General features: G+C 47.8%; 1 protein-coding gene across 1 annotated transcript in view; it reads left to right on the top strand.

Moving 5' to 3' along the window:
- The first annotated feature begins 3,600 nt into the window (after positions 1-3,600).
- GRIN2B (glutamate ionotropic receptor NMDA type subunit 2B) overlaps positions 3,601-18,688 on the top strand; it is a 216,511-nt gene continuing 201,423 nt past the window's right edge. The window contains exons 1-3 of the mRNA XM_062624161.1: positions 3,601-3,715; positions 5,292-5,374; positions 13,426-13,882. The gene's annotated coding sequence lies outside the window, so the exon portion shown is untranslated. The remainder of the gene's footprint in view (positions 3,716-5,291; positions 5,375-13,425; positions 13,883-18,688) is intronic.

Genomic DNA, 18,688 nt, shown 5'->3' with positions numbered 1-18,688 from the left:
TAAAAGAGCACGGAAGGGCTGCAGCAAGCAGTCACTTGTGGATCTTTCTGCTGTTTGTTTACCTCCTGCCACCGTGGTTTACATTCCCTGGGGAGCTTGTTCCAAAAGTGCCCAAGAGAAATTGGGGTCTGCCTACCCTGTGGCTGTGGTGTCTGGTTGAACCACTGCGCTGTACAGGATGGGCATGCCATTGCATCTGCTGAGGGTCTGCAAAGACCAGGTGTGTATCCAGAGGCACATAAAAGCATTTTGCTTCTTTCTGACAGATTTGGGTGAAGCTGCAAGAAACGGTCAGTGTATTGCAACAGCCCTGTTGAGCCAAAGGAAAACGTGAGGCAGGTGATGGGTGCTTGGATCATTTGTCTTGGTCTGATGCTGGGGAGCTGACACTTGGTATTCTTGAAGTTTTGAGACAAACACAAAAAGGATCTCCTAACCAGCTCAAAAGATAAAAGGAACTGACAGCTTGTAATCGCTTGGGCAAACTGCATGGAGGCAGAGCAGGAATCGTGCTACAGGAAGGTAGGGGATGCTTTCCTGTGTTGTCTGCCCTGAGGCTGTGAAGATCAATTGCCCCGGCAACAAACTGCCAGGGGAGAGCGGCACAGGCTGCGGCGCCCTTCGGGCACAACGTGAACTGGGGTTGGGGCTCACCAGGTCCTCTGGAGTGAGCCTCCACCTGTGGGAAGGGTCCAAGAGAACCTGACACTAAAAAGGCAGCCGTCCTCCAGCTGTGTGGTGCATCCCTCCACCCTGGATTCCAGCAGGCTTGCTGATCACAAGGACTTCAAGGACTGTAACTGAAAAGACTGCAACTGAAAGAGTTTCCATTCACTGACCAAGAAGGCATTGCTGGATCCATGGGGTGGTGATCTTATTTTCTGTTTTCTTTTTGTCTTCCTTTCCTTTCTCCTTTTCTGCTTCTAGTGTTTTTCATGAGAATATGACTTTTGTGCCTCCTGACACAGTTTAGGGAAGTTTGCAATAAAATTAATTGTTGTTTCAGTTTTTAATCTCTGGAAAGCCTGTGGTTTGTCTTGTGTAGTGTGCAGGGTATTGTAAAAGACCACCTTCCCCCATGCACGCCGAGCAGTATGCGGGGGCACAGTATGTAGGATGATTATGGGAAGAGCAGAGAGATGGGGATAGGCTTTAAAGCAGTGCTAAGCCTTCTCCTCGGGTCTCAGCTCTGTCTTTGGAGACACAGGAGGACAGCCTGTTGCAGCTGTCAGGATATAGAGGGGCCAGGGAGTGAATGGGAGACAGGTTGGAGGTGTGGAGGGGTATAGAAATGTAAGGCCTATGTTGAAGATATGACTGCTGTCCCAAGTTGCCCTCATTGGTATTCTGGTCAGCATGCCACCTGGAGATGGTACAGTTCTGTGGATGTTGTGGAGCAGTGTCCTGACCACCTCCAGTGTGTGACCACCAAGGTTAGGGGGAAGAGACAAGGAATAAGACAGAAGACTGGTGATCCATGGAAGACATGGAAGTGTTTGGTGCCTGTATGAGGGCCATTCTGGTTGGACTTCCTTGGCCTCTGTGCTTGTGTGTGTTACATGTATTGATTAACTGTGGGTGTATTGGCTGCTTGGCAATGGCATGAGAGCCTTGGCTAGTGCTCTTGAGAGATAAGGGAAGAGAAGAGGATGAGTAGGTGTAGATCCTAGCTATGGCTGGGTGGAAGAGCTGCTGAAACACAAAATGGTGGCAGGCCCATTGTCTTTTGAATTGATTTGCGATGGGTTGCTGTGATCTGCCGTGGTTGGTTGCTTGGAGGATTCGTGTTGCTTGGCAACCCTGTTGTCAGGTTCATCTGGCACTACTGGAGGAGGGGGCACTTTGGAGGACACTGCTACTGGGAGGGGAAGGGGGAGCTAGGGGAGGAGGGTAAGTGTGATAACTACAGTGGTACACACTGGTTGTGCTTTACTCAGGGCTGTATGGTGGAGCAAGAGCTGGGTCTGGTTATGCCTGTGTGTGTCCCTCATGGGTTTGGTGGGGATAGGGAACTGGTGAGTATCTTGATGCTGCAAAGGGGTGTGGTCAGGGCAGTTGACAAGGGGGCTGGGCACCCTATATTGATACCTGTATTCAAACCTGGGGTTTTGAAGAGGCGTCTGGGGTGTGAGGGTGTGGGGACCCTGCAGTATGCCTCCCCATAACCTTGTGAAGGCAGGCTGGTAAACATGGAGGCTGTAGTCTGCCCATCCAACACGGTCTTTCTCAGAAATTTGGGCTCACAGATCCTGCAGAGTCTACTTCTGTACTTTTGCAGAAATTGTCTGAGGACAGGAAAGCCATGGGACAGGTTGCCCAGAGAAGCTGTGCAGTCCCCGTCCTTGGGTATGTTCAAGACCCAACTGGTTAAAGCCCTGAGAAGCCTGATCTGATCTCACACCTGATCCTGTTTTGAGCAGGATGTTGGACTAAAGCCCCTTGAGGTCCCTCCCAGACTGAATTATCCTATGATCCCATGACTCCCTGATGGTGAGCAGTGGCTGCTGTTCCTTTGTCAACTGTTCTGTAAGAATCAAGCACTTTGGGTCAGTACAGCACCTCTGTAGTTTTCAACCCTTGCAGTCACCAAGAGAAGTTTGAAAACAAAAATGTCACAAATGCAACGACAGCCAGATACGCAGTTGATAGTGAAGTCAATTGTTCCTATTCACCACCTTAAGGAGATGGCAATCCTTTCATTGCAACACACTGAGACATCAAGCAGTTCTGACCTCTGCCAGACTCCAAAAGAAACAACAGATTTTAAAGGAGCCAGTCTTTTCTGATGAAAACTCTGAAACTGGTCTTGAGCTGTAACTCCAGGGGATCATTTATCATCTGTACATATGCTAGATGCTTGCAGTCATAGAGCTTGAGGTCTTCCATTATTACCCGAGATTGTGTGATCAGTTATTTCCATTATATTCAGCTGAGCTATAGCGGCTGTTAGTTTCACTGAAGAGTAACTGGTGACAGTGTATGGGGGATAGGATTGTCATTAGCCTCATATTGCTGGTCTGTGGCCCCGGAAGTTAGCCAGTATCAGTGGTCTCTCCATGCTGTTTCCATGAAGCGAAGGAACTATATACAACTCAGTGTATCTTTTGTGTGAGCCTATTTAGTTACAGCTGGTATACCTAAGGACTTGTTTCCTGGACTACTGTAGAAGCAGATGATAATAGCCAGTTTCCTTGCTCACAATTTCTACGGCTGCTTTACCAGTCAGCCCTCAAGCCCGGAGATAATCTAACACTGCTCCATGTTCGTGATCTGTTCAAGTGCATCAGTGCCTCTCAGAAAAGCTGTCCTTTCAGAACACTGGGTTGCAAAGTGGTGCTAGCATGTGCAGCAGAGACGTATTCAACACCAGCTTTTAGTGACCAGAATGGTCCACTTGCGAACTTTCGTAGCACACTACCATCAATCTATATTCCAAATCATGCAGCTTATCTTGCTTCTTACATGTCTTTCCAAAAGTGTGTGGCCATTACAGGCACTGCACTAGGTCTGTGGCTCCTGCTAAATTGTCATAATATGCATGTTCAATCATTTACCTGTAACAGCATCTTAAGGTTTGGTAACATTTCTGTAGCCTGTTCTGGGTAACACAAGACAGCAACGTCAACAACGAGCCATCCCATTAACACTGGATTTTCTGGAGTCAAATCTGCTGTGGCTTAGCCCAGCAGATCCATCAGCGTTGGGTTGACTCCTGGTAGGTAAAGTCCCGTTTTGGTGATATATGTGTGTATGGGAGAATGGAATATAATAACATGATTCAGAGTTAGAATTGCCATTTAATGGGTTTGTCAAATGCTGTACCCTCCCAACATTCTCATTATTCTCTTCCAGCATCTCTCTTCCTCCTTATGCATCTGCTGAGATGCCACTAAGAACAATATCACAGAGACCCAGACCTCCTCTGATGGTTCTGAAGTAAAAAATATGCGGGAAAGGTGGCATTAGTGATACTTATTTTTCTTGCATTAGGTAATGGACTGTCCCTTGTGCCGTGTGTGCCACTGAGACAGTGTCCTCTGTGGAGGCTGTTCTACAGCAGCAAAGCTCTTGGCTGGCAAAGGCAAGAATATGGGGGGCTATGGAAATTGTGATGTGAGAGACGCAGATCAATTACTGAAAAAAAAGAAGCACAATTCCTTCAGATAGCATGAGAACACATAGCCATCCTTGACCTGGAATAAGGACATGACCAGCAAGGACACAGCAGCCTGCGGGCTTGCTCTTTGTCAGCATGAGAAAGCCTAGTAGCACGGCAAGCTCGGCAACCAACTTCTGAATGACATAGGGGCTGGAGCAGAGATGCCCAGCTGTTCTTTTGCCAGGAGAACAAACTACAGCTCCCCAGGAGCATTATGTACTTGCATCTAAAGGGCATAACAAAGGACAAATGGCCTTATAAAACCGGACAGAGCATAAATACAGGGGATTGCCACGAAAAGAGCACAGAATGTCGTCACAGATTTTCCCCTTCTCAGATAAACCTATTTATGAGGGCAAGAGGAAGCCAAAGCTTTCACTGTGAGATGCTTTGAGCTGTCCTTCCAGATAAATGTTGCCTTGCTCTAATGCCCAGCCTATGTCCTTGGCCTGGGAAAGTTGCCAGAGTGTGGCCAAAGCCCTAGGTGGGCATTTTCTAAAGATGATGATGGGAGAGGGACAGAACAGTGTGTGCTTTCTGACCTCAGTGATTGGTAAGGGGTGATGAAAAGGCAAGAGTTCTTTCCCATGCCTGGGAAAGGTTCCTACATTCCATTTTCCCATTGCCAGGCCATAGAAACACAGTCACCACTTGGGTCCTTGTAGTAACATGTTGGGGAGAGGGCAAACTTACAGTCTTACTGGAGGAGCTCAGCTGAAGCTAGACCTCACTCTGTTGAGTTCATAATCACTGTGGAGGTGAAAGAGAGCTCATGTTTGAGTAAGGCCTGGTCTTGGGATCAGGTTTACAGCTGATGTGTTAAAAAAAAAAGTGTAGTCAGAGCATGAGACAGTCTGTGGGCTACGCATACAATCAAGATGCTGAGGCTTGAGTCTGGGTTAGGCCAAAAATGAAAGGGAAAATACACTGCTGAGCTTCAGTTGAGGTAAATGTCCTCCATTTCAATTTAATGGTAGATTAAAAGAGGCGGCTGAGGTGTACCAGGGGTATTTTGCTTATTGCCACTTCCTAGATGTCTAAGTAAGGGGATGTCTAAGTAAAGGAGAGAAGAAGGTGGCAGTTTTCTTTAGAATATAGAGCAATCTGACAGAAATCTTAATGCTTCTTCTAGCTAGAGGGCTGAACTATTGAGTCAGCTGGCTCACCTGGAAACAGCTCAGGCAAAGGAAATCTATCTCCATCTGCATAAAGTAGGTAGGTATCCTTTTTTTTCAGGAAGGTGTGGTGGTGATGGGGCAGCGGGATAACAGCAGTTGTTGGGGGTAGATACTCTCTTCTGACTCAGATTTAGCAAACACTTTTTCACCTTTTAATTTAATGAGACTACTAAATAAACAGGCACAGGAGCAGGTGACCCTGATCCTGCTGGCTTTCAACTGACCATGGACACAGTGGTTTTCAGAGCTACTTTTAAGTTCATTAACATCTCTCTTCTGTTTGCCCCTGAGCAAGGGGTTATCTCAGGGACCACAGCTGCATGTTAACTGAGGTAATTTTTCACTTTTAAATGACCCTGCAGAAAACATTTGTCTTAAATTAGGTGGCCAATACAAATGTGCAATAAATACTGCTGTGAGCACCTAAATCAAACCCTGTGGGAACATTACCAGCTTGCAGGCTCTTGGTTTACTGATGAAATTGTTATTACTTCTGTTTTGAAGAATGTTTTCAGACCCACATCTCTGTGTTAGGAAAGTGATCTGGTTTCCCAATGCCGTGCAGCTCCTTGTTCAGAATCCTTGTCAGTACAAATAATATTTTCCTTCGCTATCATTTTTCCCTCCACTGATTCACCTGAAGGAGGAATGAGAGGAACAGAGAGAGCTTCAGTGCTGTTATTCACCCCAGACTTCTCTGGAAAAACCTGGGTCTCTTAGGAGGCCCTGAGAGATGGGGATTTTCAGAACAGTTGTACTGGCAGGAAGCTCAGCTGGTGACACTAACGAGTGCCTTTGCTTTGCCACATTGCTATTAAAGTGAATCCACTCACTGTATATGCCCCATTCAATATGTATGTGTGTATTAAATGGTATCAAAAGTTCTGACAGAGCTTGCCAGTGAAGGAGGGTATGAGAGGTGGGTAGGATTTAATCTTTGCTTTGTGCACATCCTTTCCCTGTGTTAAGGACTGAAAGGAATCCATAGAGAAAAGATAGGAACCATGTGTTTGGGAAGAAAAAGTAGTGATGCTTTGGTGACAGTATTTTTAGGTCATAAGGTGTTTATAAAAAAAATACATTCTTTAGGAGGAAACCAAATATTTGTGTATACTGCTGATGCCAGCTTTTGCCTCAATGATGACATGTATATTTTTAAGAGGGATTTATTTTTTACCTTCAGTAACTTTATGTTCTGAGTGAGTTTATAATAGCATTGGTTAGCTGGTAGCATTTAATTTAAGTGAAATACCAGCCCTGATGTCTGTATTCCACTTTTATCAGTCTCAGAGCTATTTAACTTTACTTATTCCTTTCAAAGGATGTAGTTCATGTTGTAGCAATGTCCCATTGAACAATCATTAAAGATTTGAGGCTCTGTAAGTGAAAGTGAAGTATTCTGTGTAGAATTCTGCCTGAAGAAATCAGTGGATTCAGATCAGCTGGATTTCACCCAGCAAGTGAAAAGCTGGGTATGTCCCACTACTGTGTCTAGACACCATTTGAATGGAGTAGGACTTCTGTGTAAGAAAAAAAAAAAGTGCTTATTTATGGTAGCACTGATACTGTTGCGCTTTGACCCAACAATAAGATACACAGCAAAGAAATGGCATGTTATTAACTATGCTATTATCTACAATAAAGAAAAATAAAAAGTGAAAAGTAGGGAGTTTAAGTGACCGGATCTTACTGCCCTGTGTTTATGTAGTGGACGGTTTCCCTGGTGATACTGCGAGCTGGGAAGCTAAATTTCTTGGAATGTGGCTAGCTGAGTTTTCGCCTTTATGTGGATATTGCGTTAAAGACAAGACTGGCTAGGTAGAGCCATGGTATCCGATCCCTGAGGGCGTGTGCAGCAGCTCTCAGTAGCATGAGCAGTAAACGAGATAATTGGTGTGTTGGTTCTCATCCAATAATAATTTATTTCCTGGGAGCAACTTCAAAGCTTAATCCTAGAATTAAATCCCCTATTCCTCCTTGGGATTTTAATTTAGTTTTGAATGCTCTGATGGATCCTCTGCTAGAACATTGAAGACAGCTTTCAGATATAAGGGCGATTTTCCTGGCTGCTGTATGTCCTGTATGGCGAATAGGTGAATGCAGGCACTTTCTTGAAAACAGTCTTTTTTAGCTTTTCATCACAATAAGCTGGCAAAAGCTCCATCTTATCTTTTACTGAAAGCGGTTTTCCAGTTTCTTTAAACTATGAAGGCAATCTGCCTAATCCGTTTTGCAGCTCCTCCAGTAAGGAGAAGAGTGTCATTACTTGAATCTGGAGAGAACCAATAAAGTTTTCATCAAGCAGAAAGTTGATTTTAGAAGAAAACCCAGACAATCTGTTTGTCTCGTTAGGGTTGGAACAGGATGGAGATGACTCCTGGAGGGCTGTGGTTTCCCATTCATTCAAGTGTGTCAGGAAATCATGCCTTGTTAAGATGAGCAAGGTGGGACAAAATCTCCAGCTAGTGGAATTATCTTTGGACCCCAGAGGTGGAGGAGAAAGGCTTCTTTCTCAGTGTGGAGTGGTGTAAGGCAGTGCTTCAGCCTTTTCTTCTTGTTTCTGAGTGCCATGTGAAAAGGGATGGCATGTATGGCTAATGTTTGTTCCATGCTTTGATGACATATGATACAGCATCTGATTATAATTACTATTTATTATTAGATCTGGTGGCTTTCGATGGATAGGTTCTTCAGTCTGAGTGAGCTGTAAATAGAGGAGCTATGTATCATCTTAAAAAAGTGACAGTATTAGTTTGAAATCTAGTCTGTGCTTTTGCACTTTAAAAACAACAGATTTCCATTTGAAAGGAAGAACTCTACAGTTTCTTAGTTGAATGTGTATGTATTTCATATATAAATGACCATCCAGGAAAACCGATTTCAGTGAGCCTGACGTTCCATACTCAAAATAATAAACCAAGTCTATAAAGACATAGAGAAAGCTATTTCTCCTTTAATCTACTTCACACTTCTTTTGATTCTGCATGGCAAAAAAGCAGTCTGCTAGTTGTTTAGGATTTCTGGGGACAGACTGACCATGGCAGAGACAGTAGCAGATGCTGCAATTATTGTGATGCAAAATGATGAGAGCTCAGTTAAGTGCGCTGGTATGACAGCTGAGAGAACATACATCGTTTCAAAGCAAATGCAACAGTGCTTACAGTTCTCTTCTGCAGGGCTGCTGGCAGGATGAGTGTCCTCTGAGACAGCAAACAAAGCAAGCGTTCTCTTTCTGCCCAGGTGTCTTTACAAAAAGCTGACCAGAAGCATCCCCACCCCTCAGAATGGCTTCTGGCTCATTCCTGCACTAGCATCTCTTGGTCCTGAGCCATGTGCAAAAGAAAGGATAAAAGGTTTCATACCAAAATTCAGCCAAGTCCTTCAGCCGGGTTGTGACACTGTTAGGCTTGTGTGCTTGTTTCTCTGTTTGCTTTCCTTTTAATTATCTGATAAAATTCCTTTCTGCTGCTCTTTATGCAGCGTAACATGGCATCCTTGCTTATGGATCTGTGGTCAGTGTTATGGTGGTGTTCTAAAAACGTCGTAGGCTTAGTACCTCACCACCAGAACTTCCCACAGTATTTCAGACAGTGGGAAGATCTGGGATGTGAGTGTAGAGTTTTTTGTCCACTTTACAGTCAGATTGGCAGAGTGTACTGGGGTACAGAGCACTGTATAAAACAGCTGGAGACTTGGTTACCATGCTCTGCAGCCCATTACAAACACCCAAAGGAATTACGAAAAACCTTCTTAAGGTGTGAATTATCCAGAGCAATTGATTCATTTCATTAATTATAAGAAATAGCTCCTCATAGACATGGCTTTTCTTACACTTGATGCAACTGCATCTGTGTTTGTGCAGATGACCTATGAATTGCCAGTCTTTTCCCTTAGCTGCAGACTCCATTTATCTAGGGACATAATGTACTGGAAGTGGGCTCTGATTTTATGAAGTTAGTGGGGCATTTACTGAGAGTTAAAGATAGTGTAGGGCATTTGGTGTCTGTCAGTGCTGACAGATGCTGTTCTGTGGTGGCAGAATAGCTTTGCTGCTCAGCATCCTCCCCAACACTGTGTCTGCCATATCCAGCCCTGGTTGCTTTTAATACAAGAACTTTCATCCACATTCTTTCATCTTAGGCAGGACAAGAATAGGGATGGCCCTAAATTTATAGTAAGCATAGACCCATTTAAAATAAATCCCTCAATTTGTCTTACAAATAACATTTAAGTGTTTTTGAATTGAAGATATGTTTGAAAAACCATTTCCCGTCAGAGATGCTATTTGTTTCATTTTATGCAGTTCATTCATCTTAGTTGATTAGAAAAAAACTAAAGCCAACCCCAGCTAGTGAGAGTAAACCTTGTCATAATACTATGCTGCTGGACATTTTGTAACATTTTTTATTTAGAGCCTAATTCCAAAACCATTATTTACAATAAAGATTACATCTTAATCTAAAAGTAGTTTGGGGGTTGGATGCTGTACAGAATCTCAAGAAGATAATTCTGAAGCAACCAGCATTTTTGCGTGCTCAATTTCAAACTTGTAGTTGAGCCCAATTTCTTTGGTCAGGGGGAATGGACCACCTTTCTCTGAAAAAGGTATCATATCAGACACTTGGGCCCCTAATCACTGTGGGGAACTTGCCCCTTGTGATTTGAGAGAGTGATAAATATACATAGATATAACATTTGTATAAGATGTACATATACATCTATTAAGTAGAAAGGCAACTAGCCTTATCCTTAAAATGGAGCAATAACACAGGCTGCCACATACCGTGTAACTGTGGACTTTTGTAGTTTTAGATGGAAAACTTGTAGTGCATTAATTCCTTCTAAGGTCACAGAGAATGATAATCTTAAATATTGCTGACTTGCTTAAAATAATTGCAGCTGTTCTCTTCTGATTGATAGGCCCCTTTTCAGAATGGTTCCTAAGATACTTCTTAACCCTCCATTTTGTGTTTCTAAGTAATATGCTGGATGACAACCGTTCCATCTCTTTCTTGTGAAGCTCCTTCTCTACTTGTTTCATCCGTAAAAGTGCAGGAAGACCTGCACAGTCCTAGTTTATCCCTTCTTGCCATACAGAAAGGAAAAAATATCCCTTGGCCAAATCCTATCTGCTATTCTTGTATCACTATCATCAGTGAAAGGAATGAGAAAGTCAAATGACTAATCTCTTCAGCTATTAGCAACTTCTGTATGTAACTATCACTCTACATTCCTTTCCTCCAACTGTTCTCAGATAATTTCAGATTACTTCAGGCTTTGGCTAATATGTCTTCCATTTTTACTGAAATTAGAATAAAAAAGATCAGAGTCACTTTTTTTAAGCATGCCTAAAAATGTTAGGAAAATCTTTCCAACAGAACAGACCTTACCAGCACCCTCAAGAAGATCCTGGCTGTCAAAATTAAAATCTTGTGTCTGCTTTTGGCAAGGAGCTCAAGCACAGATTGATATTGCTTGTGGTCACTGCAGCTATGAAAAATACCATTGCACACTCACTGTACGTGGACACAGAAATCCATTCAAGCTCCAGGTGGCATGTTGATACATACACAGGATGCTACAGCCACATTGCCATCCATAGCCTTCCTGTCAGACCAGAAAACCCTGCTTGAACCATGTGGATGAATTCTGAGGCACCAGCTGTCATTAGCTGAGGGTTGAGAGACAGTCTGGAGCTTCTGTGGTGTTCTTGGGAGGTTTCCTCCCTCAGGAACCTCGGCCAAATCCATGGCCCTGCAGGTACATACCTGCAGCAAAGGGCCAGCACTGAGTTCTTGGCTGCTCACTGGAACACAGCTCTTCAGAATGTGGGATCCAGACTTCCTTGCCCGTCTTTTAAGGGGTACATTCTTCACCACTCCTGGAAACAGAGCATGCCTAGGTAGGTACAGGCTACTGCGTTATTCCTGGAGGATGCTTTTAGTGAGAGGGATGCAAAGGCTAGACAGTGCAGCCCCCATCGGAACCAAAGCAGAGATGTGGTGTAGAGCGTGGGGTCTGATTTCCTGCAGGATAAGTGCAACTAGCAGGGCATCAGGGAGAGGGCTTTTCTCATCCCTCTTGTCTCCAGGGTGTCCCTGAAGGCCTGGCTGAGCCCTTCCAAAGTTCCTATGAAGACCCAGCCAGTGTCAGGGTGGGAATTTGTGACTGTAGTGTGACTACTTATCCCGAAGGATGCATTCGGCATGCCACTTGGAGGGGCTCTTGTTATCCTCTCCATCTTGCCCTGTTTTGGGGTAGACTTTGCAGTGCTGCGAAGGGCAGATGGGCACGCTCTGCTCAGGCCACCCAGAGCTAAACCCAGGCATGGGAGGGAGAGGACTGGATCCCTGACTACAGAGGGAATTGCACCACAGGGGTGAGGCTGAGAGCATCCTGGGTAGCAAGGGCACAGACACCCGTGAGCAGGGCAGCGCAGAGTGTGCAAATGCATATTGCTTTCTGTTCAGGCTGATTTTGTGTTGCTTAGCTTCCAGGGGGCTCTGAGAATAGCAATTAAAGTGCCGGGTTTAATTGTGGAGTATCCAATTTGGATATTAGCGTTATCTCCACTCTTATTCTTTCATTTCGGTTCCAATTCTGCTGGCTGAGGGCCTGTTCCTTTCTTCTTATTACTACCATTTTATGGTTATTGTTAATATATATATATATATTTAATCATTCCTGATCTCAGTGGCTTCATTCCACGTGGGTCACAGTCCCAGGGGGCCGCACCCACGGCTCGGTCTGGGTCTCAGCCCGGCTGAAGGCACCAGTGCCGCTGGGGGCCCTGTCCCGGGCTGCCCCTTCCCCCCCCCTGCCGGGCATTGGGGGCTGGACCTTCCCCCTCCGGCAGCGGGTTAGGCGTGGATCTCCTGTTCCCTGCACGGGCTCTCCTCCTCCTCTCCCCCCGTTCTAACCACGGCTCACTCGCACAGGCTCCCGCCCTCCCCCCCTTCCCTGAGCCTCGATTTTTTTTCCCCCTCCCCACCATTTTCCGCGTGTATATTTTCTTATTACTAATCATTAAGCTGCTTTATTAGCTCCCCTTCCTGTGCTTTCTCCAGCTCCGGGAAGAATTCTTGGAGCTTTTCTATTGCAGAGGATTTTTTTTTTTTTTTTGCTTAAATGTATTTTTAGGGTGATGCTCTGAACACTTCCCCCTCCCCGCCCCATATCTCCTACCCGGGCAGTGTCATAGAAGCGACTGAAGTTGAGCATGTCTGAGGCAGATCAGCCTTGCAGGGAGAGAGGGGGGCAGTAGCTGCTCAGAGCAGCCCTGAGTGCTTGGAGCAGGATTTGCTGGTATGTATGTGGGTCTGTGTTTTATGACAGCTCTAAGTGTGAATTGTTTTCCGTGAGAGATGGGAGGGGAGAGGGAAATAAATGAAATAATACCTGCGACTTCATTAAATAAATGTCTGCAGAGCTATAATCCCCGTCCGTGTGGGCTGGCGGAGCTGGGTGGGGGGGATAGAGGGACGACCCCCAGCCATCAACCCACCCCTAGGAAAAAGCATCCAAGAGGTCAACCCAAGCCCCAGAGAGCCAAGGGCGGTTTTCCGGGGGGAAGGGGGGAAGCGTAGTGCAAAGCGACCACACCGCAGCTGACCCCCCCCGGACCCCACCCCACCCGTGGCAGTGCGTGTGTGTGTGTGCTCCCCGCGCAGCCCATTGAGCAGAGCGGAGCGGTGCGGGCAGCACTGCAGAGGGTGGGCACGGCCCTCGCCAGCCCGCCGGGGGCTGGGCCCGGGTGGGCGCGATGCTGTGCGTGCGTGGGGAGGGGGGGGCCTCGCTTTCTTGCCGCGATTCACATCGCGCCCGCTTCTTCCCTATCTTGTATGCATGCCTATCCCGGGAATGGTGTAGTCAGCCCGTATCTGAATTATTTATACACCCGTGCCAGCTGTTATTTTGTTGTTGTTGTTGGTTTTTTTAATATATTTTTTGTAATTCCGCTTGTGTGCACTGTTGGGAAATGCGTTTTGCCTCCCTTTCTTCTCAATATATTAATGTCTTTGTTGGGGAGCGGTTTTTATCCCCTTCAGACCCCTCTAAACCGAAATTGATGCTTATTTTTCCCTTCAGGAAGGGGACGCTTTGAGGATAATCATGCTGCACAGAAGAACGGCACCGACCTCCAGTTTCTTTAAACACAACCTCCTCCACTAGGGCTCCAGGAAAAAAAAAAAACAAAACAGCAACAAAACCAGAAAAATAGTGAGAATAATCATAAAAAAGGCTAAAGGTATGCTTACTCTGGAACCTGCATTTGACGATCCTCACCACTTGTGCTGAATATCCGCTGAAGTGATTCTCTCCAGCTTTTGAATTTGCACCGCTTCAAGACGCAAGATTGCCACAAAGAATCCTCTATTTTTTTTTACAGCCAAATAGGATTTTCTTTTTAACTCATTCCCCAACGTTTGCCCCCCCTGACCCTTATTCTTCTTATGTGGATATGCAAGCAAGAAGAGACTGGACATTCCCAACATGCTCTCTCCCTTGATCTGTCCGTCTAGAGGTTCTGCTTCTACAAACCAAGGTAGGGAAATTCCTTTCTCTGTTTTACTGGCAGCTCATTCTGGTACATGCGTTTGCCCAGGGAAGACCACTCACGGTAGAACAAAGGGTTTACTGATGCTGCTCTTAGAAGCAGATACAGGGAAATAAAAAATGGGATAAATATTCACCAGACGTGTTGATTCCCTCTTGGCTCATCAAATACGACATGAAGGGAAGGCGAGAGGGATGCTGTGAGTTATGAACCGCATTATGAATCGGGGGAAAGTCCCTTGAGATTTTATTTTGAGGGTGGGCAGGTGGGGTCAGGGAGAGACACCGAAGGAGGAACATGGCTTTTGGAAAGGGTGAAAACGAAGATAATTCTTATCCATCCGTCTATCTATCCATGCATCCATCCATCCATTCATTCGCGGCTCCTTGCCATGCTTTGTTGGGAAAACAGAGCTCATTAGGAATAGCAGTACGTTGAAAGCTGCTCGTTGCCGAGGAGAGTGGTGCATTACTTAAAACCCACGCTGGCCTCTCGATCGTGAGCCGCCTAACATGGGGGCCGGGGACCCGGGGGGCCGGGGCCGCCCCTGGCTCCGCGGCAGGAGCCCGCCCAGCGCAGGGGCGAGTGCGCCTGCTTGCGTGGAGGTGAAGGGCTATTTTAAGTCCAAGCACGTCAAGAGACTTAACCTGAACCTACGAGGTGCTGTATTCAGGCAACTCCATGGGTTTTAATTTATCTCTGTCCGGCCCGCCCCGCCCCCCCCCCCCCCCCCCCAAGTGCTGTCAGCGGGCATCGTGGTCTCTCTCTGACGCCCTCCCGCGCCTCACACCCCGCGTCCCCACCGCAGGCAGCCCCTTCCCCAGCCCACTCGGGAGGGACGCAAAATGGCTATTGTGCCGCTCGGCTCAAGATACGTGAGAGATACCGGTGCATCCCGACCGTAATCGTGACATGTGAGTCTTTCCGTAAGATGGTGGCAAGACAAAGGGAGCGGAGTGCCGCGGGATGTGGGATCTCCAAGCACAAGGTGTTGAGCGCCTCGGGGTTATTTTAAGCCTGAACCCGCGCCCGCCGCGCAGCTTTGCCCGGCACGCGTGGGGCTGCTCAGCTCCACGCCGGGAGAGGGGCAGGGGAGCTGGGTGAACTGCTGCACCCCCACCCCGGGGCGGACCCCCACCACCCTTACCCTCACTGTCAGCCCTCCACCCGCGCTCCCCCCGACCCGCCTCCCACTTCCTCTCTTCCCTACAGCAGACCGGAGGCCTGGCAGTGGACGCGGGGAGGTAATAACAGGGCAGGGGGCTCATCCCACAACCGCACAGGAGGAGTATGATGGAGGGGGCTGTCCCCACAGCCCTGTCGCAGGGAGAGCCGGAGCGGTGGCGGGTCCCCGGCCCTTGAGGCACCCGGAGCATCTTGTGGCGGGGGCGCCTCTTCCACCCCTCCCTTCCTTGCCTTGGTCCTTCCAGTGGCTGTTTCCCACATTTCCCAAGGAATTTTGTCATGCTATTGTTAAAAACCGGGAGCAGTTCCCTGTCGAAGGGTTGAGAACCACCTTTTCTGCCATATTCTGGCTGTGCTTCTATAAATATCTAAGGCTTCCCAGGGTTTATCTGCGCCTGGATCCTCCCTGGCAGAGCGCTCCCTCCCTCCTGCTGCCTCCGCAAGTGGGAGTAGAAAGTTTACCTGTGCGGGGAGGAAGGCGTGTGTGGGAGCCTTTCTCCTGTTTCTGGGAGGAATTTCTCAGGCCCCAGATCTACCTTCGACCCCAGTAGCGAGCAGGCTGGGAGATTGTTGCCTCCTCCATCAGGTCTTATTTAGCCGTGAGAGCCCCTGCAAGTCCCATCCCCGGGGGGATGCCAGCAGCGTCTGGGTGGGATGCATGGCAAGGGAAGATGCTGGGTGAGCCTGGCTCAGCCACTGCCCCTCTATCCCCCTCTCGGGGCAGATTGGAGGGAGGTGGGGAAGCTGCTTTGCCTTCCTGGCAAGGGTAGCAGCCCCCGGCAGCCAGGCTGGGCTGTGTGCTCCCCCAGGGTAGCCCGGTGCCTGCCACAGCCTCCAGCCCTGCCTGCAGGCACCGGGCCCAGGCAGTGCTGAATCCCTGCCATGGTCCTTCCCAGCTGTAACCTGGGCAAGGGTTGGGCAGAAAGTAGAGCAGGGTGGATGGGAACTGGGGAGGGGTCTTGCAGCTCTGATCCTCAGTCGTGGTGCCGGGAAGCATGGGCCCACATCTTCGTCCTGCCTGTACCTCCCTGTCTCTCTTGCCGCTACCTTTACCTGAGACTTTTCCTCACCTTCCCTGACAGCTCCAGCAGAGATAAAGGATGTCTTCTAATGTTGTCCCCCTAGTCATCAAGCACAGTTACCTCAGGCCTTATAAGCAGTGTAGGGGTGCAGCTGGTTCCCCCCTGAGCTGCCCCTTGTGCAGGAAGGGAGGGCTGGATATGCAGCACTGCAGTGCTGCCCCACTGCCCAAGGCCTTGGGAAGCAGAGAAGGGGCATGGCAGCATGGGGTGACCTGGTGTGCCCCAACTGCAGCCTGAAGAGACAGTGTGTGTGTGGGTGCAGGGTGCTCTGTCAGAGGGGAGGTGTGGGTATGAGATTTTGAAGTGCTCACCCACGCAGTCCCAAAGCAGCAGCTCTTGTCGCCTCCACGTATCCTGGTTTTCTGTGGTCCTCACCACACCAGCTTGTCTCCCAGTCCTGGCTGGGGGTCTCAGAGGGTTGGGACGGGTTGGAGCAGGTCGAGGGTGGAGTGGGGAAACAGCCTGGGGGGTGGTGAGACCCGCTTTACCTTCCTCTTGGCTCTGCCTTTGGTACGCAGGCGCAGATCTCAGCGGGGAGAAGGGAAGAAGCATGGTCAAAGCTACTACTCCCCTTTCCTGGGGACCCTGGGCTCTGATGCAGTGACATACACGTGCTGCACCAACTCAGCACAGCCTGCACAAGTCCTGTGCCTCTTGTGATCCCTTTGGCAGTGAGACAAAGCTGGGAAATGGAAGGGGGCAAAGGAGCAGCCCCCAGCCATGCTGGTCTGGGCAGGGTATCTGCATTGATGGCTGAGTTTTATGTTGTACCTGTGAACACAAAAGCACATAGAGATTGAGGAGAGATGGAAAATATAGTGCATGAGCAAAATTTCCAAACCTCCATCCTCAACTAATGATTTGGTCTTTGACTTGTTTTATTCTTATTCTGGATTATCATCTATGCCTGTATAAACCCCTATCAACCAGCACCCCATCCCCAAGTGCATGGCTACAGGGGGGAGAGGTGGCAGTGTTAATTCCTGTGTTTCATTTGCTGTTGGATCTCACCTGGGGCCATTTCTTGTACTTGGTTGCGAAAAGGGCAGGTGGGCCTCGTCTCCAGTGCCAGAGCCATTCTGCGCTAGCGCATGGAGCTGCGCTTGGATTCCCACTCTGGACTCATGTTGCCTGGGCTGGCACTGGGAATCAGTTTCTCTGCAGTACCATGTGGGAGGTCTGGATTTGATTCCCAGCGCTGTTTTATCATTCCCCCAAGCTGGCAGAGGATGGGAGTGCTGTACAGACAGTGCTGCTTGTCTGCAATGGGCTCCATTCCCCGCTCCCGTCTTTTGCTCTTTAGGATGCGCAAAAGCTGCTTGTGAGATAGTCCAGGATGAGGGCTGGTCTCTAGAGGTTTAATCTTCCCAGCCTTCAGGGAGGCCACAGCTGTACTCTGCCTGTACCCTACTTATCATCATGGCTTGGTGGGCAGTGGGGAAGGAGAGTTATCTTGCAGCTGGAGAATACACAGAGGGTTTTTAAAACATCTTTTTTTCTTTGTGTGAGCTGCAAAGAAGTGGATTAGTTAATCGGAGAGATGGACTAGATGATCTTTTAAAGAGAGATGACTCCATGTATTGTGATTACCTAATCTACAGTGGAATACTGGTAGTATCTGCTCTGCCTGACATCGGGGCTCTAGAACTGCCTGACTTTTGGGATTCTGTGATTAGCCTTCTTCAAGATGTATGTATACCTGATAGAAAAGCAGGGAGTGGTTGGGAGAAACATGGTTGGTAAGTTACCTGCTATTACCTGATCTGTCCACTACCACCCGTCCACAAGAATTCTTTAAACCACAGTGAATCAACTAACTCATTTCGTTGCTTCACCGCAGTCAGATGGACTAGCTACTGCCTTGGGTGCCTCCCTGCATAAAATGAAATGGCCGTTTGAAGACTGCAGCACTTACATATGTGGAAGGGTAACCAGAGGAAAATAAGATACTTAAAGCAAGCATGGCCCTCCTGCTACCATTGCCTTGTCCTTTCTTCTGAGCCTTGTGTTTCTGCTTCAGCCAAGTGCGTCGTAATGGAAACTAAAAAGACTATTTCTCCAGCTACAAAGGGGGCTCCACCATCCCTCTGACTTATCCATCTTGCTTGTCTGTTCATCTGAAGACAGGGAAGGAGGCAGGCATGGACTGACTCTTGCCTTGGCAAAATCAGTTCCATGGTCCTATCCACCTGGGAACCAGGAGGCTGACCCAGATGGATTAAATGTCAAAGCTACTTTTCATGTTGGGGGAAAAAAAAAAAATCACTCAAACAACCCCACCCTTTATATTTCAAGAACTCATGGCTTCCTTAAGCTGCAAACCACCAACTCCCAGGTAGAATTTTGCATCAGTATGAAACTGGTGTGTGTAGAAGTTGACCAAGTGCATGGTGATCTGCGCAGCCCAGGCAGTGTACCTCCATGCACCTGAGGTCAGCTGCGCAGAGAAAAGCTACTCTATGTGCTCAGAAACAAATGCATGGTGCTTAGGCAGTGTGTGAACTGTGCTGTGATCAAGCCAACTCAA

This window comes from Pezoporus occidentalis, unplaced genomic scaffold, assembly GCF_034315485.1.
Source record: "Pezoporus occidentalis ecotype Australia unplaced genomic scaffold, CSIRO_AGI_Poc_V1 ctg263, whole genome shotgun sequence".
NCBI classification, from domain to species: Eukaryota; Metazoa; Chordata; class Aves; order Psittaciformes; family Psittacidae; genus Pezoporus; species Pezoporus occidentalis.
This window is presented reverse-complemented; position numbering and strand designations above follow the sequence as displayed.